Consider the following 21,153-nt stretch of genomic DNA (forward strand, 5'->3'; position numbering starts at 1 on the left):
CTTTCCTTATGTCTTCATCTTGACTATGATGCATTGCATTTTCCTTTCTCTGTCATTCTTTGCTTTGCCATAGGCCACTGTACAGTTATGGTTGCTATGTCAGGGAGGTCAAGGGGAGTACAATCATTCGTATAAAGCTGAGACCTCCAAAATGGCCTCCATATAGAGAAGGACAGTGTAGGGTTGGTTTTCTTTCAGTTATGTCCTTGTCAATCACTTCTTTCCACTATACATATATCACACATGCTACTGAATCTCTGGGGAACTATTTTTTTTTTTTTAATTTTTTATTTTTACATGGGCAGGCACTGGGAATCAAACCCGGGTCCTCTGGCATGGCAGGCAAGCATTCTTGCCTGCTGAGCCACCGTGGCCCACCCTCTGGGGAACTATTTTAAAGTTAGAAAATGTTAGCTTGTATGCTAAATCAAATGTTAATTGTTGAATGAAAAAGTTCTCAAGAAGTTAAACTCAGCCTGGGAATGATCTTCTATGGATGCCACCTTCATTTATAACATTACTCGCCTGTTCCATGATCTCTCCAATTTTTGGAGAGGACATTCTTAAACTACTGTCAAACATATCGCTGCCTGCATTTCAGGTTATTTATCCCCTAACCAACAGTCGATCATACCTCTGGACCTATCTTTATACCCTTACCAAAACATTTCTCCAAGTCTTTAATCTGGAATCTTTTTCCAGAGGGACAGCCTAGAATAGACTATGGTACCTTCAGTCTGACAGAACAATCTAGAATGTCATGGGAGCTCCTCTTCTGATTCCCGTGATGTCACAGATTAATTCATCACTATGCTTCTTTATTCTTTTGAGTTTATAACAGGTAAATGTTGAATCAGATACACATAGAGATACACGCATCACACACACACTCTGCTTGCTCGAGAAGGAAACACTAATTCTCAGAGAAAGAACATTGTAATTGAACGTTTTCAAACTAGTAATACCCTTGCCCAGTTAAGTATAAGATACACTGTAGGTGGCTGTGGTAGATTGAGTTATGTATCTCCTCAAAGGTCAGGTTCTTGATCTTAATCTGTGATCCTGTGGGTATGAACTCATTTGTAAGTAGGACCTTTAGAAGATGTTAATTTTAGTGAAGGTGTGGGGCAACTGAGTTAAGGTGGTTCTTCTTTCAGAACCCGATTTCTCTCTGAACCCTAATTATTACAATGCTGCTTATTCCCTAGCACCTCATTACTCTACTCTCCCCTCTCCTTCATCGATAACTTTCCTTCTCTCACGTAGGTGTTGGCTAACACAGGCTAAGTTATTACTGAATAATGCATTGTTAAATTTATATTATATTGGTAGAAATGAAAGACTAACTCTCAATTGCAGTTTCAGGCTGCAGCAGAGGTGGGGTTTGATGGGGAGGATAAGGAGGTAATTTCAGGGAATTGAGCTTTCTGAGGACCCCACATCTTTGAGATGAGAGTTGCTAATATTATGGCATTTAATAAACAATAAAGCCCCCAACAGAAAGACCAGCCCATGGTAGGTGTTTAATAAATGATAGAACTTATTATTCTTCCTCTACAAGTTAACCCTGCATGTTACATAATCTAACCAGATCCCTGGTAGGTTTCTTCACTTTAAAATCTACTTAAATTTTAAAGGTTTTAAAACCTGGGAAGTTTTAGATTTTAACCTAACACATTTCTTGAGAAATGAACATTTTTCTTTAGCACTTTCTTTTATCTTTCTCTGGCTCTTGGTGTTCCCTTGCTTTATTATTCATTCCTGTATCTTCTCTCATTCCTTCTTTGGCTTTGTACTTTTTACATCTATAGAATTGCCACCTCCTGATGTTCTTATTATCCATTCCACCTTGTTTCTGGTCATGGAGTGAAGTATCACGTTCCTTTGTCCCAGAGAAAGCCCAGTAATGTGCAGAAACACCATACCTGCGGCGAGGTGAGGATTTAATACGTCTCTTCTTCCCTACTGCCCCTCCTCTGCTTCCCCTTGTATGGGAGTACTGAGAGCCAGCCATCTTTCCCGCCCCTTCCTTTCTTTTCTCCTGCCTTGCTGTATTTTGTTGTACTGTCAGTTTACAGAGGGCTGAGAACCAGGGATGTATGATGAGAAAGCCTGATAATAAGAAAGGAGGAAAACAGCAAAAGAACAGGCACGTATTGCGGAGACGGCTACTGCACTCACCCGTACTCCTGCATTCCTCACTTAGCATGGCTGAATTTATTTATTTTTCTTTAAAAAAGAAGTCAACAGCCTGTGGTTTGATTGCCCTCCCTCCTGCCCCGGGTCTCAGTCTTTCTCATACCTGGGGCTTATGCCCCCACCCCACCCCTGCTTTTTTGCTCATTGTTGTCCTTTGCTTAGTTAACTCCCTTCCCTCACACTGTTGCTCTCTGCTTAGGTAACTATCTTCCCTCTTCTCTACTTAATATTTCTTTCAAAAACATCAATAATTATAAATGTGTTTCCCTTTATGATGCAAGTTTTTTTTCCCATAATTACAATTCCTTTGATTCTTGACATAACTCTATGAAGTATGGATGACTGTCCTTCCCATTTCACAGGTAAATAAAAACAAGCCCAGGCTCCATTTTTATATGAAACTAGCAGGTGTTCTGATAGTATGGCTTTTGCACAAAATTTGATTGTCTTTCCATTTCAGCCTCTATTGATCTTTTCCTTCTCTGATTTATTTTAGCACTTATAACTGACTCTGTCAATTTAATATTTGATTGTAGAGTGTCTAGTAGTAGTCTAAAATCACTTAATAAACCACTTAGATATTACTTTATTCTGACAAGATTGTGGGCTGCAGGAAGATGAAGATATTTTCTAATGCTCATTTTATTTCTTTGAGTACCTGACCTGTACTGGAGTCATATATGTGTAATAATTATTTTTGATTGGTTGATTGAGTCCAAACTTTTTTTTCCCCCGCAAGTTTAACATGTTTTAGTTCTCTGTGTATATCTGCAAAGATGGATAGGTGGTGGCTGAATGGTGTAACAGTTGTAATGTTGATAATTGTATAAGTTAGGGTTCTCCAGAGAAATAGACCCGAAAGGAGATATATGCGTACATACATATGCACACACATACATATATACAGAGACAGAGACAGAGAGATTAGAAAGGAGTGGCTCGTGGAATTGACAAACCTGAATTCCATAAAGACTCAGAGGCTGGAAATTCCGGGAGTGATTTTGAAGTCTTTAGTGGGGAGAGCTGCAGGGTGTAGTCCAGAGACAGAATTCCTTCTGATTCTTGAAACCCTCGATTCTTGCTTTGAGACCTTTAGGTATTTGGATAAGGCCCACCCACATTTCTGAGGGCCATCTTCTTAACTTAAAGTCAACTGAGTGTAGGTGCTAATCCCATCTACAAAACACCTCCACCGTAGCAACTAGGTCCATGTTAGACCAAACATAGGGCACCATAATCCACCAACTTGTCACACAGAATGAAGCATGCCAGCGGAGATGGCGCTTTGCATGTTGTGCATAAAAACCATCATTTCAGCCCCTGTGTGAGAGCTCAGGATGCTTTTACCGATAGGTTCCCATTTCAAAAATGGTGACTATGAAACAGACCATGGCAAAACTACTTCCTGCCAGAATCGCCTTTGTCAAAGTGAATGAATACTGGCACCCTTTGGAAGGCTTAGCACAGCACCCACTAGTTTGTAAGACTGGACCAGCTATGTGAGCCACAGCAATATACTGTTTAAGAGTGAGGAGGATTTTTGTTATTAAAGCCAAATACTTTGACCATCATTTGAGAAATCTACATAAGCTGAATACCATTGTATTATACTACGTTGGCCTTTCTGTACAACATGATATGTATTGAATTCCATTACTTTTTAACTTCCGTGTGTTTTGTTTGTTTGTTCAGGCAGAGATGGTTTAAGGGGAGGGTGAAAAGCTGGCTGGGACAGTTTTCTTGCCGCAAGAGTAGCTTGTAAAGGAGGAAACAGGTGTTGAAGTGCCTCTTCTCTTCCTTGTCCTTACCCTATACTTTATTTTGTTCTCTGTCTTCCTCGCTGGCAAGAGAATCTGTCTTTTATGCGTAAGATTTGCAGGAAATGTTTCTTTTTCAAATGAAGAAATATTTAGACAGCATCAGTGACAGACTTGAATCCCCCACACACGGCAGAACTTCTGGTCTGATCCAGGCTTTCACATGAGAGAAATGAAGATTGAAGGATTTTTTTTTTTTTTAAGGTTTAAGAAAGTTATCTTTAATAAGTGCAATACTGTCTTCCTCTGAGACTGGCAGTCTGGACGTTTACTTCTGTTTGTTGGTTTGCTTTGTTTTGCTTTTTTTTCTCTTGACTTGCTTAGGTTTTCCAGAATTTTGTTGTTTCCTTTTGTTTTTGAAGATGTTTAGGATGTTCTGTTCTAGGTCATCATGCAGATGTCTTTTAAAAGAGACAGTGATAAAAAACTGCAATACCTGTCTCACTGTCTAATGGGAAGCAGTGGTAGATGGGATCAGTAGGAAGGGATGCCTTCAGGACAGCAAGCTTATTCTTTATCCAAACACCAGGTCAGTACCTAACTCAACAGAAACACTATAGGAATGGGGGGGGGGGGGAGCAAATGGGATGACATTATATGAAAAAAAAAAACCTGCCTCATGTAGAGAATATGAAGGGTAAACATTGCACAGATGTAGCACCAACATTATTTTGGTGGCTTGAGCATTCCTAAACACAGGATAGTGCTGCCATTGGCACCGGAGTTGAGTCTGCAGAGAAGCAGTTTCTCCTTGGCGCTTGTTTGGAATTCAGAACCTTGGACTTTCCCTCCCTAGATCTATTGATTGAGAATCTGCAGTTTAACAAGATCCCCAGGTGATACTTATGCACATTGCTAAAGGCAATTGGTATTCTTCTTTTCTGACTGCCTGGGTTAGGCTAGCCGCTTTGCCTCCACCTGCCTCTTTATTGAAAACTGTCTATATGGAGGTCTCTGATCTGACTTCTCAACTGCTGGATTAAGCCTGCGTGTTTGTAATAAATTGTTTAATGCTGTGGAGAGGTTCAGTATTTAACCAGAAAAACACAATTCTGATGCCAGGCTAACTATCTCAGGGGGTGCTGGCTGTATATGAAGCTGGGTGCTGTGTGGTTAATATGTAATTTCATCTTGAAAGGCAGAAATTAGATCAATGTTTCCTATGTCCCTGAGTTTAAAAGTAACACATGCCAGGATTAGTACGTTTCTATTTCTTTTGATAATATTAAAATTTATATTATGTTGTCAGAAAAATAAATCACTTACTGTCCGAGTTCTTCATGCTCAAGGAATAGTGAAGCAATTACTGACCCCAGTCACATGATGAAACCTTTGAAATGTATCTGCCAATACATTATTCACCAGCAAATATCACCATTTGCTTTGACAGTTACCATGGGTTCATAATGAACCCCTAGAAACTGACCTATAGTCTGTTATTACTTTATTCCTAGAAAACAATGACAGCATCCCTAGTGCCATGATACAGAGTTTATTCTGTACCTTATCGTATAATTATGAATCATACCTGTCTAGGTCCCTTGGGATGATGCTGTAATGTTTAGGTCTTTCTAGCATATTATTCTCAGGATTCAGTTACAGGAGCTTATTTGTTAAAGGTATCACTCCCATTTGATATTAGAATAGGAAAAACTCAGGATGCTTTTTCCTCCATGGTTAACTACAGAGCCAGGATAAAGTATATTAACTGGTGAATTGGGATAGTGTCTGATTCAAATAAACATAAAAATTCATTTTGGCAGAATAGACTCAACTCTGGAGGAATTCAAATTTCTTTCACTCTGTCATGTCTACCACTGTGACTGAATTAGCTGTGATGTTCCTAATTCTGTATTTTTGACATTTAATAATTAATTGTACAGCAGAGAATATAATCAATCTCACAGAAATTTCGATCAGTTTTCATAGGAAAAAAAGCCTTGCCCCTCTGTGGCAGGTGAACTCCACACACACAGTTGGTGCTCAAAAATGCTTGTTTTATTTCTTAAATTATCAATAGAAATATGGAAATACCAATCTGCTCAGCTGTTTTGCCTAAAAAACAAAGAAAAAGAATACATGGGGCATTGTTTCTTTTCCCTGTTATTGAAGATAATGCATCATGCTGGAAGAAAAATTCTAACATCAGTGTTCTCTAATCCATTTCTAAGAGATATGCCTTTGCCTAGAGCTATGCTGATTGACCTTCAGGGTAATTTTAAACCCCAAGCACCAAATCTGAATTGGAATCAAAGCACACATCTCTCTTGCTGAGCACAATATTCTTTTCAATTCAGCAAGGATTCATCATATGCTCAGAAATATGGTAGGCAAAGGAAATGCTGAAGATATAAAAAAATACGGCCCCTCTTCCCTACACAATATATATAATATTTCATGATCTAATTAAACAGAATAAGAAAGAATATACAAAACTAAGAATGGAATATAGCGATTAAATCATCACCTGTTTTTACCCAGCTGTTCCTCCACCAGATAGTCCCTCTTTTAGAGAGCAGCATACTAGCTACCCAAGACCCAAGCTCCTAAACTCTTTCCTTTCTCCTTTTACTATATGCAGACAACCATCAAGTCCAATTGATTCTGTCTCCCTTAACAGTTTTCAACTCTATGTCTTTCTCTCTACTTCTTATGCTGCTGCTTTAGATTGACCTATATTACCTTCGGCTTGGACCATTATAATAACCTTTTAACTTTATAACTGGCCTCTCTGACTCTGGTTTTCCAACCAGCTAGACTTCCTAAAACATAGTTCAAAAATTGACACTAGTTAATATTCTCCATCACTCAGAAAATAAAGGCAGGACCCTATTCTAGACACAGGTCTCCAGTTTTATCTCTTAGCATAGATACTTACACCCTATACTTCCACCTTAAAATTTATAGCTCTTTCTGCCTCTAGGATTTTTATCATCCTACTCACCTGCTTGAAATGCCCTTCATTCTCTTTTTTTATCTACTTGACAACTAACCACATACTTTTCAAATTTCCATTTAAGAAAATTATTTCCAATCTTTTTCCTCAGCAGAATTGATTTCACTGCCTAGGGTTCCCACCTAGTAGCCTGAGCATACTTCTCTCCTTGTTCTGAGAACATTGGATCTACTCCCATTTGATTGGAAGTTCTTCAAAACGGTATCTAGATATTTGTCCCTCCAGATCCTTGAAGAGGCAGCAAATATGGCAGGTGCTCACCACAAGGCAAGTGAGTGAGAAAATGAATGGAAAATTGAATGCTAAGGAAAATGAATATTCAGGACATGACACTTATATGGAAGAGTATCTGAGAAGAATCTCACTCAGTGCTTCATTTTCCTATTGCTGTTAAAACAGTTACCAGGGGTTTTGGTAACATATACAATTTATTATTTTACAGGCCTGGAGGTCAGAAATCTAAAATGGATCAGCAGGGCTGCATTACTTCTAGAGGCTCTAGGGGAGGATCTGTTTCCTTGTCTTTTATTGCTTCCAGAGGCTGCCAAACTCATTGGTTCATGACCATTGGTTCATTGGTAACTCCTAGGTCTGCTTCTGTCCTTAGATATCTTTCTCTGACTCTTCCAATTCCTCCTTCTATCTTTTAAAGATCTTTGTGATTAGATTGGACCCAACAACATAATTCAGGATAATCTCTTTAAATCAAGGTCCTTAATCCCATATACAATATCCCTGCTGCCTTATACAGTAACATACAGATTCCAGGGATTAGACTGTAGACATCTTTGAGGGACCATTAACTGGCTTCCCACAATGAGGATAAAACCATCTCTTGAATAATATAAACACTGGCTGGGCCCATTTTATGGAAAAGGAGATGGAAAGTAACAAGCAGAGAGGAGATTTCTGTTACTAATGCAATTCAAACAGCGACCCCTGAGGCCCCTAGGCTGAGTCACAGACTGATTCACAGGCTCACAGTAAGTTTGTGTTATAAGCATTCATGTACTCACTTGCATTCACGTACTCAAACCCACCTCCAAGTCAAGTCTTTTCCCCATGCTCCCTAGACTGCACACTGGCCTTGCCCTTTTTTAAAAAAATTCTTCCTAAGAAGAGCTTTAGCTTGATTTCCTGTGTTGGGTTGCCTGAGGGAGGTAATGTGATTTACTTCAGCTGACGCCCACCTGAAAAGGGTCTGGGTGGGTAAAAGGTTCTATTTCTGCAGGCTCACTTGAGTCCTCATGGCATGACAAGTGGCACTCAGATCTCTTCTATTCAAAAGCACCTTCAGAAATCGGTGGGAGCACTTGAAGAAAAAATGTGAATATTGGTTTGAGATGATTGTGATTTTCCAAAGAGTTACTTTCTTTGCTATTCCTTTGAAAAGCCTCAGGAAAACTAGGTCAAATTGATTCCAAGCACCCCTCATGGTCTGAAATTTAATTTGCCCATTGATATATGCCTGCCTTTAAGATTCTCCTTCTTTCCTCTAAGGTCACAAGTTGTTTTCCTTAGCTTTAAATAGAGCTTTCTTTGTGAATGGCTAAAAGTTCCCCTAAGACTGCCATACATCTCCATGCCTTGGTTGATAGACACTTGTAAGTCAATCAGATAATTGTTTAATTTTTTTCTTTCTGTTTTCTTGAGACCTGTTGGCCCTCTCTCTGCTTATTTATCAATCCCCCTCTTATCCTAACTCTAAATCTCTGAATATGTGTGGAATGTCTCTGTGTGTGATTATGTATGTGTTTATATACTGAGCACCAAACATCTTTTCTTTTCCCACTTAATAAATGGATTTAGTATGTAATAAGATGTGTTCTGAAATATCAGCACTTATCCCCCTGCCCTGAAGGAAATGAAGGGTGTTAGAAATCTTGAAACGCCTATATCAGCCCAAACTTTATTTATCTATAACTAGAAACCTACTTATTTCATAAACACTTGCCGAGAAAGTGTCTTCAAATGATAAGATAATGCCTTATCAATCATAAATTTTCCAAGTTACACAGATGTCTCCTTCTATTCTGTTTGTATCGTCTTTGAAGATGGTGCAAAAAAATGAGCTAGAAGCACAAAAGTGGGAGAATATTATCAGGTCTCTTCCCTCATATACTTGAAAAGCCAAACACATGTTTCTTACTAGTTCCAAACAATAGATTATTATTCGTGCAGACTCAGTTCATAGTAATTAGACTCTCGTTTTATTGTAGGACATTGGGTCGGGGCAAAGTGGCATGAGGTAACTTTCTGGCAAATTCAAAAATTCTGAACTATCGACTGAATTTAATTTTCATACAATGGCTAACAACCCAAGGGCAATTTCCAGAGCTGCCAGTTATATATCAAGGAGGACTCTGAATCCAGCTAAGCCTGTTAGACTAGCATTATCATTTATGAGAAAATTCCATGAAGTTTTTAAGTACATGGAGTCCTCAAGCAATATGAAACAAACACACACAGACACAAACACACATACGTAGTGAACTATGAGATATGCAGTACTTAGTCTCTAAGGAATGACAGGTTGTCTTGACCCAGGCAGGATTTGAAGCTGAGGTTCAAGATATTGCAGAGATGAGTTTTAGATCACTGAGTAATCCCCTCTGGCTCATCTTCTCTGCTCAGTCTGTGTCATTTTTTTCAAGATTCCGAATTACATATTTATGGGCTCTATATATAAAGTGATCGTGACATTTTTTAATACATTTACAGTTCCTGTAAGTCATTGCTCCTTTCATTTAACTGAAAGGAGGATTGGATGGTTTGAATTTGGCAATGTGGTATCAGGTAGAGTTCAAATCCAACTCTGAAATAAATAAATTCCTGCAAAGTTAAGTGCAAATGAAGCATTAGGGATGTTCATATCATAACTCAAAAGAACCTTTATTCAATGAACCTAAATCATTATATAAACTATGAAGGAAATACACAACCAATATACTAAACTGTCAGCTTTTTAAAAGTAGTCACCCCATCTTATTTTTCTTTGTAATTTGGGATCCTAGTAGATTGTCTAGCATGCATTTATTTTTCATCCAACAAATGTTAACTTACGCCTGCTATGTACCAGCACCTGGAGATATAGAAATCAATATCACAGTTCCATCATTTAAAGAGTGCACAATTAAGCAATTAAAACCCATGGTCATAAAAATTATGATGGAGATATGTAGAAGTGTTGTAGGACAATATAGGATAGTCCCTTTACCCAGTCATGGGAATGACAGACTTCCTAGAGGAGATGTTTCCTGAGCTGAGCTTTGAAGAATAGATGGAAAAGGGCCATTGAGAAGTGAGAATGTGTAACATGAATGCTGTGTTCAGTGTATAAAGTAGGGGTAGAAGAGATGGTACTTATGAGACAGCAAGTAGAATATTATGAACGGTCTGGTATATACTACTCTAAAAGTTTGAATTCAAACCTGAAATTCATCGAAAACTGTGGGAGAGGTTTAAGATATAGCAAGCCATGATCCGTTTTGGATTTTAGAAAGATGACTATGACAAGATTATGGATAATAGATTAGCATTGGCTATAGTGGGAAAACTGGAAGCAGGGTAACCAAAAATAGATTTTTCAGAATCTAGGAGATGGTTTCTTAATCTAGATTAGGAGAGAGAGAAATGTGGGATAGAAATAAAAGAGCAACATCAGGGATGACTCCCTAGTTTCTTGCAGATGCAGCTGATGTGATCATGATATAAGTTGGCACCATAATTGAGTTTTCAAAAGGCCATTCCACCATTCTATCAATCCAGCTGCTTCTGGATAATGGGGAACATGGTAAAACCAGAGAATTCCATGAGCATGTGCCCATTCCCACACTTCATTTGCCTTGAAGTACGTTCCTTGATCAGAAACAATGCTGTGTGGAAAACCATGATGATGGATAAGGCATTCTGTAAGCCCACGGATGATAGTTTTGGCAGAAGCATTGCATTCAGGGAAAGTAAACCTATATCCAGAGTATGTGTCTATTCCAGTTAGAACAAATTGCTGCCTCTTCCATGAAGGGAGTGGTCCAATGTGATCAACCTGCCACCATGTAGCTGGCTGGTCACCTCAGAGAATGATGCCATATTGGGGGCTAAGTGTGGGTCTCTGCTGCTGGCAGATTGGGTGCTCAGCAGTGGCTGTAGCCAAGTCAGTCTTGGTGAGTGGAAGTCCATGTTGATGAGCCCATGCATAACCTCCATCCCTACCAACATGACCACTTTGTTCATGAGCGCATTGGGCGATGACAGGAGTTGCTGGGGAAAGAGGCTGACTGGTATTCACGAAACGGGTCATCTTATCTGCTTGATTATTAAAACCTTCTACTGAAGTCACCCTCTGGTGCACATTCACATGGGAAAAAAACATGTTCATGTTTTTAGCCCACTCAGAAAGGTCTATCCACATACTTCTTCACAAATTTTCCAATTAAGTTCTTTCTGAGTCCTTGACCATCCAGCCAAACCATTAGCAACAGCCCGTGAGTCAGTATACAAATACACCTCTGGCCAGTTCTCCTTCCAAGCAAAAGGAACAACCAGGTGCACTGCTTGAAGTTCTGCCCACTGGGAGGATTTTGCCTCACCACTGTCCTTCAAGGACACCCCAGAAAGGGGTTGTAGTGCTGCAGCTGTTCACTTTCAGATGGTACTTGCATATTGTGCTGAACCATCTGTAAACCAGGCCCGAGTTTTCTCTTCCTCAGTCAATTCACTGTAAGGAACTCCCCAAGAGGCCATAGCTCTGGTCTAGGAAAGAGAAGGTAATGTGGCAGGAATGGAGACCATGGGTATTTGGGCCACTTCTTCATGTAACTTATTTGTGCCTTCAGGATGTGCTCTGGCCCTATCTTGTATATACCATTTCCATTTTACAATAGAGTGCTGCTGCACATGCCCAACATTATGGCTTGGTGGGTCAGACAACACCCCGCTCATGATAGGCAACTCAGGTCTCATGGTAACTTGGTGGCCCATGATTAAGCATTCAGTCTCTACTAAGGCCCAGTAGCAGGCCAAAAGCTGTTTCTCAAAAGGAGAGTAGTTATCTGTAGCAGATGGCAAGGTTTGCTCCAAAATCCTAAGGGTCTGTGTTGTGATTCTACAATAGGGGCCTGCCAAAGGCTCCAGACAGCATCTCTATTTGCTACTGACACTTCCAGCACCATTAGATCTGCTGGATCAGATGGTCCAAGTGGCAGAGCAGCTTGTACAGCAGCCTGGACCTGTCGCAGAGCCTCCTCTTGTTCAGGTCCCCACTCAAAATTAGCAGCTCTTCTGGTCACTTGGTAAATGGGCCGGAGTAGCACACCCAAATGAGGAATATGCTGTTGCCAAAATCCAAAGAGACCAACTAGGCATTGTGCCTCATTTTTGGTTGTAGGAGGGGCCAGATGCAGCAACTTATCCTTTAACTTAAAAGGTATATCTCGACATGCCCCACACCACTGGACACCTAGAAATTTCACTGAGGTAGAAGACCCCTGTATTTTTGTTGGATTTATCTCCCATCCTCTGACACGCAAATGCCTTACCAGTAAGTCTAGAGTAGTTGCTACTTCTTGTTCACTAGGTCCAATCAACATAATATAATCAATATAATGGACCAGTGTGATGTCTTGTGGGAGGGAGAAGCGATCAAGGTCCCTGCAGACAAGATTATGACATAGGGCTAGAGAGTTGATATACCCCTGAGGTAGGACAGTGAAAGCATATTGCTGACCTTGCCAGCTGAAAGCAAACTGTTTCTGGTGGCCCTTACTAATAACTATTGAGAAAAAAGCATTTGCCTGATCAATAGCTATATACCAGATACCATGGGATGTATTGATTTGCTCAAGCAATGATACCACATCTGGAACAGCAGTTGCAATTGGAGTTACCACCTGGTTGAGCTTACAATAATGCACTATCATCCTCCAAGACCCATCTGTTTTCTGCACAGGTCAAATAGGAGAGTTGAATGGGAATGTGGTGGGAATCACCACCCCTGCATCCTTCAAGTCCTTAAGAGTGGCAGTAATCTCTGCAGTCCCTCCAGGAATCTGGTATTGCTTCTGATTTACTATTTTGCTAGGCAGGGACAGTTCTAGTGGCTTCCACTTGGTCTTTTCCACCATAATAGCCCTCATTGCACAAGTGAGAGAACCAATGTGGGGATACGGCCAGTTGCTCAGTATGTCTATTCCAATTATACATTCTGGAACTGGGGAATTAACTACAGAATGGGTCTGGGGGCCTACTGGATCCACTGTGAGATGGACCTGAGCTAAAACTCCATTGATCACCTGGCCTCCATAAATCCCCACTCTGACTGGTGGACCAGAGTGATGTTTGGGGTCCCCTGGAATTAATGTCACTTCTGAACCAGAGTCTATTAATCCCCAAAATATCTGAACATTTCCTTTTCCCCATTGCACAGTTACCCTGGTAAAAGGCCATTGGTGTCCTTGGGGAAGGCTTGGAGGAAGATTAACAGTATAACTTTGTGGCAGTGTAACAGGGTACTCCTCCAAAGGGAACTGGCCTCCCCTTCATTCAAGTGGCTCTGGATCTGTAAACTGTCTCAAGTCTGGAAATTGATTAAGGGGCTATGACTCTGTGTTTTTGCAATTCAGGTTAGACTTCGGTTCACTAGATCTAGAACTATTTTGTTTATACAGCTCGAGCAAGAATTTAGTAGACTGCCCTTCTATTGTATTTCTAGGTACTCCATGATTTACTAGCCAATGCCACAAATCTCTGCAAGTCATATAATTTTGACTCCTGCTTTGAGTTTGCTGTCTATGATAATAGCAACATCTACCCCACCTTTGGCAATTAAGTGCTGCTGCCTGGCTTCTGCCAACTTGGATCTGGTCATCCCCACTGTGTTTAAGGATTCCACCTCAGTGACAGCAGTCCCTACAGTAATATCTGACCTACAGAGAAGTGCAACTATAGAACTCTTCGGGGATGATGACACTAGTCTCACAAATTTGTTTTTCACTATTCTGGTAAAAGGTGCATCCTCTGGACATTACTGGGATGTAAGAGCAGGCTTTGCATGATAAATCAACTCTAACATTCCAATCACTAAGCCTCTGGATCCCCTCATCTACATTATACCAGGGCAGTTCTGGAATTTCAACCTCAGGTATTGTTGGCCGCCTTTTGATCCATGTTTCAGCTAACCATGCAAGCACTGTTAATGCCTTTTCTAACCCCTCAAGCTGTAACATTGAATGCAAAATCTCTGTTTAGTCAGCCTATATCAGTAAATTCAGCCTGATCCAGCTTTATGTTCCTCCCACCATTATCCCACACCCTTAAAATCCATTGCCACACATATTCCCTGATTTCTGTCTATATAAATTGGAAAACTCACACAGTTCTTTTGGAGTATAATGAATCTCCTCATGCACCTCCCCTTTTGGGACCGATTGGGACTTTAGTCTAATTATAGGTCTGGAAGAAATGAGGGGTGGTGGGGGTGGGTCATGAAAGGAAGTAAAAGTATCTTCCAAGCATTTGTTTCAGGGCATTCATTTGCAGTTTCATCTGGTTAAACAGTCACTCTAGGGCTAGTCCCTTCAGGTGGAGGTTAGGTGGCCAACTCCTCAAGGCAGGCTGGAAGTGAGGCAGCTGTGTCCTCAGGGAAGACTATTACAGGGTTATCTAGAAAAGACTCAGTGTGATCTAGGGATTCAACCTCTCCATGACATCATTATCAATCCATATGTTACCATCCCATTTTTCAGGGTCCCATTCCCTTCCAATCAGTGCCCTTACTGTAATGGCAGATAACATGCAATATTGAGATTTCAGTTTATGTTGTTACGTTGGTACTCTAACAAGATTCTGAGTCTGATTTTCAGAGATCCCAAGTCTACAGCTACAGGAAATAAGACTTTCCTTCAGGACACACATAGAAATATTTATTTCTGTCAGATGGCAGATACCCTTCTTATTTGAAGTCTTAAAACCATCCCTTTCACTCATTAATGTATACATTGTATCTAACAACCAGCCAGCTTCTCTATACCTCCTATTTCCACAAAACCCCATAAAGGTATCAAAAACATTATCCCCCAGAGCCTGGCTTCATACATTGAAGCAGAAGAATGGTGATATTTTGACTATCTCTTTTGCCAACTCTCGCCATGGACTGGCAGTATCATTCTGATTTCAGGAATCAGAGTCCTTAGTGCCTTTGAGGCCAGTCAGAGTAGAAAATCAGTGATAAAAATCCATTTTTAAGGTCTTGTTTCTTAAGAACCACTCCTGGTACCAAGCTGTATTAGCTAGGGTTCTCTAGAGAAACAGAATCAACAGGAAATACTCACAAATATAAAATCTATAAAAGTGTCTCACATAACTGTGGGAATGCAGAGTCCAAAATCCACAAGGCAGGCTGTGAAGCTGACAATTCTGATGGAGGGTCTGGATGAACTCCACAGGAGAGGCTCACCAGCCAAAGTAGGAAGAGAGCCTGTCTCTTCTGAATCTTCCTTAAAAGGCTTCCAGTGATTAGATTAAGCATCACTCATTGCAGAAGACACTCTCCTTGGCCGATTACAAATGAAATCAGCTGTGGATATAGCTGACATGATCATGATTTAATTCTATGAAACGTCCTCATTGCAACAGACAGGCCAGCACTTGCCCAACCAGACAAACAGGTACCACCATTTGGCCAAGTTGACACATGAACCTGACCATGACACCACATTTTCCCCCTTTTCTCTAATGTCCATATTTTAACTTTCCTCTCTGATATAACTTTGGCATATAACTTACCTCTAATGTATCCCTGTCTGTGTTTTAAAGTTAGTAGGCTGAATTTTAGCATTGCAGATTATATACAGTCCCTTCCAACTCAATCTTTCATTTTATGGTTCTTGTTTTCCCTGCAGCTCAGCCATATCAGACCTTCTCTTTGCAAATTATTTGGTATGCCTTGATCAAATTACTGGGTCCAACATGGGAGCATCTAAGCCTGAATAAGCTGCCTAAAGCTAATAATTAATCCCCCAATTCTGAGTATATATTTCCTTTTAAAGGGTAAGAGAAGAAATTGAGTGAGCCTGAGGCAGGAAGAACAGATAATGTTCAAAGACCATTTGTTTTTTCATCCTGAGCAATTCAATAAATATGCAACAAATGCAATGGTCAGTACAGCGTGGAATCAATCCTACAACAGATCTATTCAAATATTTTTATTCCTTCATTATATAAAAAAAGCAGTGATAGAAATAAAAATGAGGAGAAAAAAATTCCGGGAACCAAAAAATTCCAGAAACTATAGGTCAACTTCAGAGCTATGACTTAAGCATTTTAGATACACCATTTGTCCTTCAATGGAAAAGCTGTGCCATATGTGAAATAGCATGCACAGATTTGCTTTTTAAGTGCACTGATGCAATCGAGATGGGTTGTGGTGTCTGAACCTCTTCTACAGATATCCGCTTGGCTTCCTTCTTCACCTCCTTGTCTTGATTTAGACAGCACCTTCTCCACAAGGTTTTCCTGTTCACTTTGTTTAAAATTCATCCCTTCCTGCATTCAGCACTCCCTATCACCTTTCCCTGCTTTCACTCCATACCACTTAACACCATTTAATACTTTATATGATTAACTTTTTAATTTTTTCTTTATTTATGACTATTCCTACCCGACTGGAATTTAAGTTTCTCTTTTCTTTACTGCTTTATCCACAGCATCCAGAGAGTGCTTGGCACACAGTCAACATTAAATGAATACCTGTTAAATAAGTAAATGGTCAGTTGTTTTCAGCTATGTGAATCTTCAAACATTTTTCATTAGAAATTTATTGTCATCATTTTTTCATACACTTCCAAAACATACTGAACTTGCTTATGACCTTAAAATTATACATAGGGGAGCTATTGTGATAGCAAAAATGAGAAATATCTTGAGTAGTTGATCCTGGAGGCTCTACACTGATTTTTTTTTTAACAAAAGTAGGCTTCTATTTCAAATAACATAGCTTTAAAGTAATATTTGTGATTCTTGGCCTTAGAAAAAATAATTTTAAAAGAGAATTTTCATCAAGATTCCTGGTTAGATTTCTTGTAAAGTATGCCTAAACAGTGGAGGAAAGGTCTCAGAAATATTTTGGTTTTGCTTTTGGAAGTTTTTAATTCCTGTTTGAATCATTTGAATAAGAGTCCCCCAGTTGTTTTCCACTGTCTGATAGATTGAGAGAGCTTGGAGGAATCCCAGAAAGAAATGAATGAATAGACAGAGTGTTAATTGATTCTACATATAAGTAGAATAATGTCAATCTATTAATTTCTAGCCCATGCCAGTTTTTTAAGGTGATGGGGAGTAATAGCATGGTGTGACTAGGGCAATCTTGGTAAATACGTAGGAGAAGCAGATGCCCTCCCCGAATTCTTCCCTATTGTATCTTGCTCAACCTGAAATTTCATGCAGATTTCATTATCAACTGTAAAACCACATGGCTTTTGAATGAGGAAAGAAAAGAGAATGCAGAGAAGAGGAGATTAAGGAACCTAAAGACTCCTTTAACTTCTTCACAAATCTGAAAACTCTTAGACTTACTTTCAAGTTTAATATCTTCCTTTATTTGCTCATTTATTGAACAACTATGTCTTTTTTTTTTTTCTCCACATGGGCAAGCACTGGGAATCGAACTCAGGTCTCCACCACAGCAGGCAAGAATTCTGCCTGCTGAGGCACCGTTGCACTGCTCAACAAATCTGTTTTGATTGCTCTGTGCCAGGCACTGTGCTCTACCTAGCTAACATAGAGATTCATTCAATGAATACATATTAATTAAGCCCCTACATAATGGGACAAGCCCTATTCCAAGCAGTAATGATAGAGAATCCAATATATTAAATCCCTGCTTCCACTGAGTTACATTATATTAAGGAGGGAATAATAGTAAGCAATAAACTAAACCAAAAATAGACATACAAATGATTTTTATCAGGTATTGGCAAATGCTAGGAAGACAAAACCAGGTGAGTGGTAATGGAGAGGAAACCAGCTAAGGGGCTAAGGGTTTGAAGGTCAACCTGGGAGGAAATGAATGGTGATATTGTTTTTAGGGATGACAGGCTTGAGAAAGGTGGGTCTGATAGCCAGTGTGAGGGCTAGTTTGGATGATGGTGTGATTGGGGGCTGGTATCTTTGCAGTTGTACAGGGCAGCGATGGCAGTGGCTTGAGCTAAGAGGGCAATGGTGAGGTAGAGAAGAGTGATCAGAGAGAAACTATGTTAGAAGAAAACAAAAAAAACAGAACAGGCAGGACCCAATCATACTTTAAATCTTCATTGAGCAGCTGCTTAATGCAAGCAATATGCTAGATACTCAATTATACAGTATATGTGTTTCGGTGCACAGTATTTTACATAGGAAGGTCTATTATTAAGTATTAGAGAATATAGACAGTATCTGTCACGGGTGATATTTAGCAAATTCATATATTGTGACTGCAACATTTTATGTATCTTCTCAAAAAACATTGTGACTTTTTAGTGTGTGTTGGTAAAGGAAAATGTGTTTTCATTTCAAAGTTATGCTTGTATTACATAAGCAAGTCTGTTCCTTTGCAGACGCAAAGCCTGGTTAGTCCTACTTTTACTAAGGCCAGTAATGAAACCATCAGACTTTCAGTAAAGAAACAATTGGCTTGAGAGAAAGAGAAATGCTAGGTTACATAAGTTATACTTAGCTCAAAAATTTTCTTATCGGCTTCCCGTCTCTGCTGCCCCTCCAAAAAATTTAGTCTCCATTTGATGCACATATGCGCACACACACACACACACACACACACACACATGTAAAGTGATTTTTAAATAGTGTTCTTTAGTGCTGATGAGTGTCACTTCAAAATACTTTCTCTGCCCATTAGATTGTATTACTGAGCCAGAGAGTGGAGGGTATGTCCCTTTCTGACCAGGGCATTGATGAGCTTCATGAATTAAAATTTATGTCTTCCCTTGTTACTGATGTGCCACCTGGCTCTTTTGAATTATCACAACCACCAAATGAATTTTATAGTCCATTGGGGGCTGTCCATGCTTGTTAAGGTGATATTTCCATCTCTGGCGTAGCATGGAATCTCATCTCCTCCTTGGTGAATAATCACCTTACAGTATCAAATCCCCCATCAGCTATCTTTTGCTTCTTGAAATGATCTTTAAATTATATATCCTCTGTCTTATAAAGCCAGCAAAAAGATAGCATGAGGATCAAACTCTAAAGACCCTGTTGATTATCTCAATTATACATCATCTTCCCCCTGATGATGTGTAACCTATAGTCCTTTGAAGGGTTTTTACTGGGTTCTGATTTTTCTACTTCTCTTTCTTCCCTTACTCTATTACAGACACTGAAGTTCACTCTGCTGTGAGATTTACTTATGCCCTCTGTTTTAAAGCTTTCAGGACTCTGTACATTGGTATTTCCATTCCTATATTATAGGAATATTAAGAAGGAAAGCCAAAATTCAACTTGTGATTATAGGATTTCAAAGGCCATGCTTTTATTTTTGTATATGTATGTCCATTATGGTCTTCTAGGGAAACTATGACTTTCCCCCTACTCTTCCAAACCTCACTCTAGCATTGTTGATATCTTACAACAAACTCATCTGGGAGAAGAGACCAGCACTACAATATTCACTTCAGTGTCTTTCTTGCAGTTTTCTTCCAAGTTATGAAAGCAATAGAGGAAAATAAAAAACAAAATTTGGACTGAGAAGATTTGAGTTTGAATGTAGTTCTGGTACCAACTAGTACATGAATCTGGACTAGCTTCTTACTGAACTTAAAATGGCATAATAATACCTACAGTGAGTATCTTGGGGTGGTGGAAATTGAGACTGGGGTATAGACTATACACCAGGCATAATACTCTGGTGTCCAGACAACCAGATTGACCCAAGGGTGAAAAATACCTGAAGATGAAGGCTTTGGATGTTAGGGCCCCAATGAGAGCACTTTGAAATGTCTGCAAGTCAGATCCTGGAAGATCCCTAGTTCCTGTCTTTTTAAGCCAAGATCCTATAAACCGCTCAATATCCTTGCTCTAAAATGAGATCCCAATGAAATAAGATTAAGGGGTAGCTACTACCTGGGCCCCAACTGGCAAAACTGAATATACTGAAAGCAAGGAATTTGCTTGTGAGAGTATAAGACATCCTCATCTACTAAAGGGCATCCTGGAGTATCATCATATTCTGTCCTCCTCTTATAGCCTGGCATTCTTTGGGTAAGCCACAAAGCTGAAATACTCACTAAAGAGAACTCCTGGGCCAGAGGTAACTGAGACTTGGAGAAGACTCTGAAGATCAGCTCTAGATTAAAAGGACTTTCTGAATCTTCCTCATTCTACTAGATGCCTGTACCTCAAGGACTGTGAAACCACAGTAAGCTCTGAGATGAATTGCTAGCTGAGGGCCAATTTAAGATCCTAAATGGGGATGCCTTGTTGATGAGGAAAAATACAGGTTCATGTTCTAACTACTAGCTGGCAAGCAGGCTGGGCTAGTAGAGGTAATGTATGTCTAATTTAAATGCAATATTTAATGTGGTTATGTGACTAAAGCCTCTAAGTCTCTACTCCTGAAAATCATCAAGCTCCAATCACTGACTAAAACAGCCAAGTGAGAGGTACAGTTTCTACCTGGAATTTACCTTCTCTTTTTCTGTCACAGTTCTTACCACAAGGAACTTTTTTAATGTTTACTATGAATAGTATTTTCTTGGGTAAAATTTCAACTTTTGGTTTGGTTTGATTAGTTGAAAAAAAACCAAAGTATGTGTGTGTGCATGTGTGTGCGTGTGTGTCTATGCATGTGATGACCTTGGTTCTGATTTATGATTACATTAAATTGAAATTCTTCTGAAGCTGGTTGGGAGATGAGTGGAGAATATCTGACTTCCTAGAAAATAGTGTCATTTTTGAGCTGTTCCTTGCATGGGTCTATTTCTTATTGTTCGCTGAGCATAAGCAGTACACTTGAGGCTGTCCCATATGTGAAGAAATGAATACCCCATTCATTTACAGGGATATTTTGTCTTCTAAGGGTACAATGATTTTTGGATAATACATAAAAATCAAGATCCAGATGGCTTGCCGATATTAAAGGTCTATTTTAGGCATATAATTTTCAGGTCTTAACTCAGGGCCCCTTGGCCAAAT

General features: G+C 39.6%; 1 long non-coding RNA gene across 3 annotated transcripts in view; it reads left to right on the plus strand.

Annotated features, from left to right (window-relative positions):
* The first annotated feature begins 872 nt into the window (after nucleotides 1–872).
* Nucleotides 873–21,153, plus strand: part of LOC143647847 (uncharacterized) — a 169,976-nt gene continuing 149,695 nt past the window's right edge. For all 3 annotated transcript variants that reach the window (XR_013158207.1, XR_013158209.1, XR_013158208.1), the window contains exons 1-2: nucleotides 873–936; nucleotides 1,812–1,935. This is a non-coding gene — a long non-coding RNA (uncharacterized LOC143647847). The remainder of the gene's footprint in view (nucleotides 937–1,811; nucleotides 1,936–21,153) is intronic.

This window comes from Tamandua tetradactyla, chromosome 10, assembly GCF_023851605.1.
Source record: "Tamandua tetradactyla isolate mTamTet1 chromosome 10, mTamTet1.pri, whole genome shotgun sequence".
NCBI classification, from domain to species: domain Eukaryota; kingdom Metazoa; phylum Chordata; class Mammalia; order Pilosa; family Myrmecophagidae; genus Tamandua; species Tamandua tetradactyla.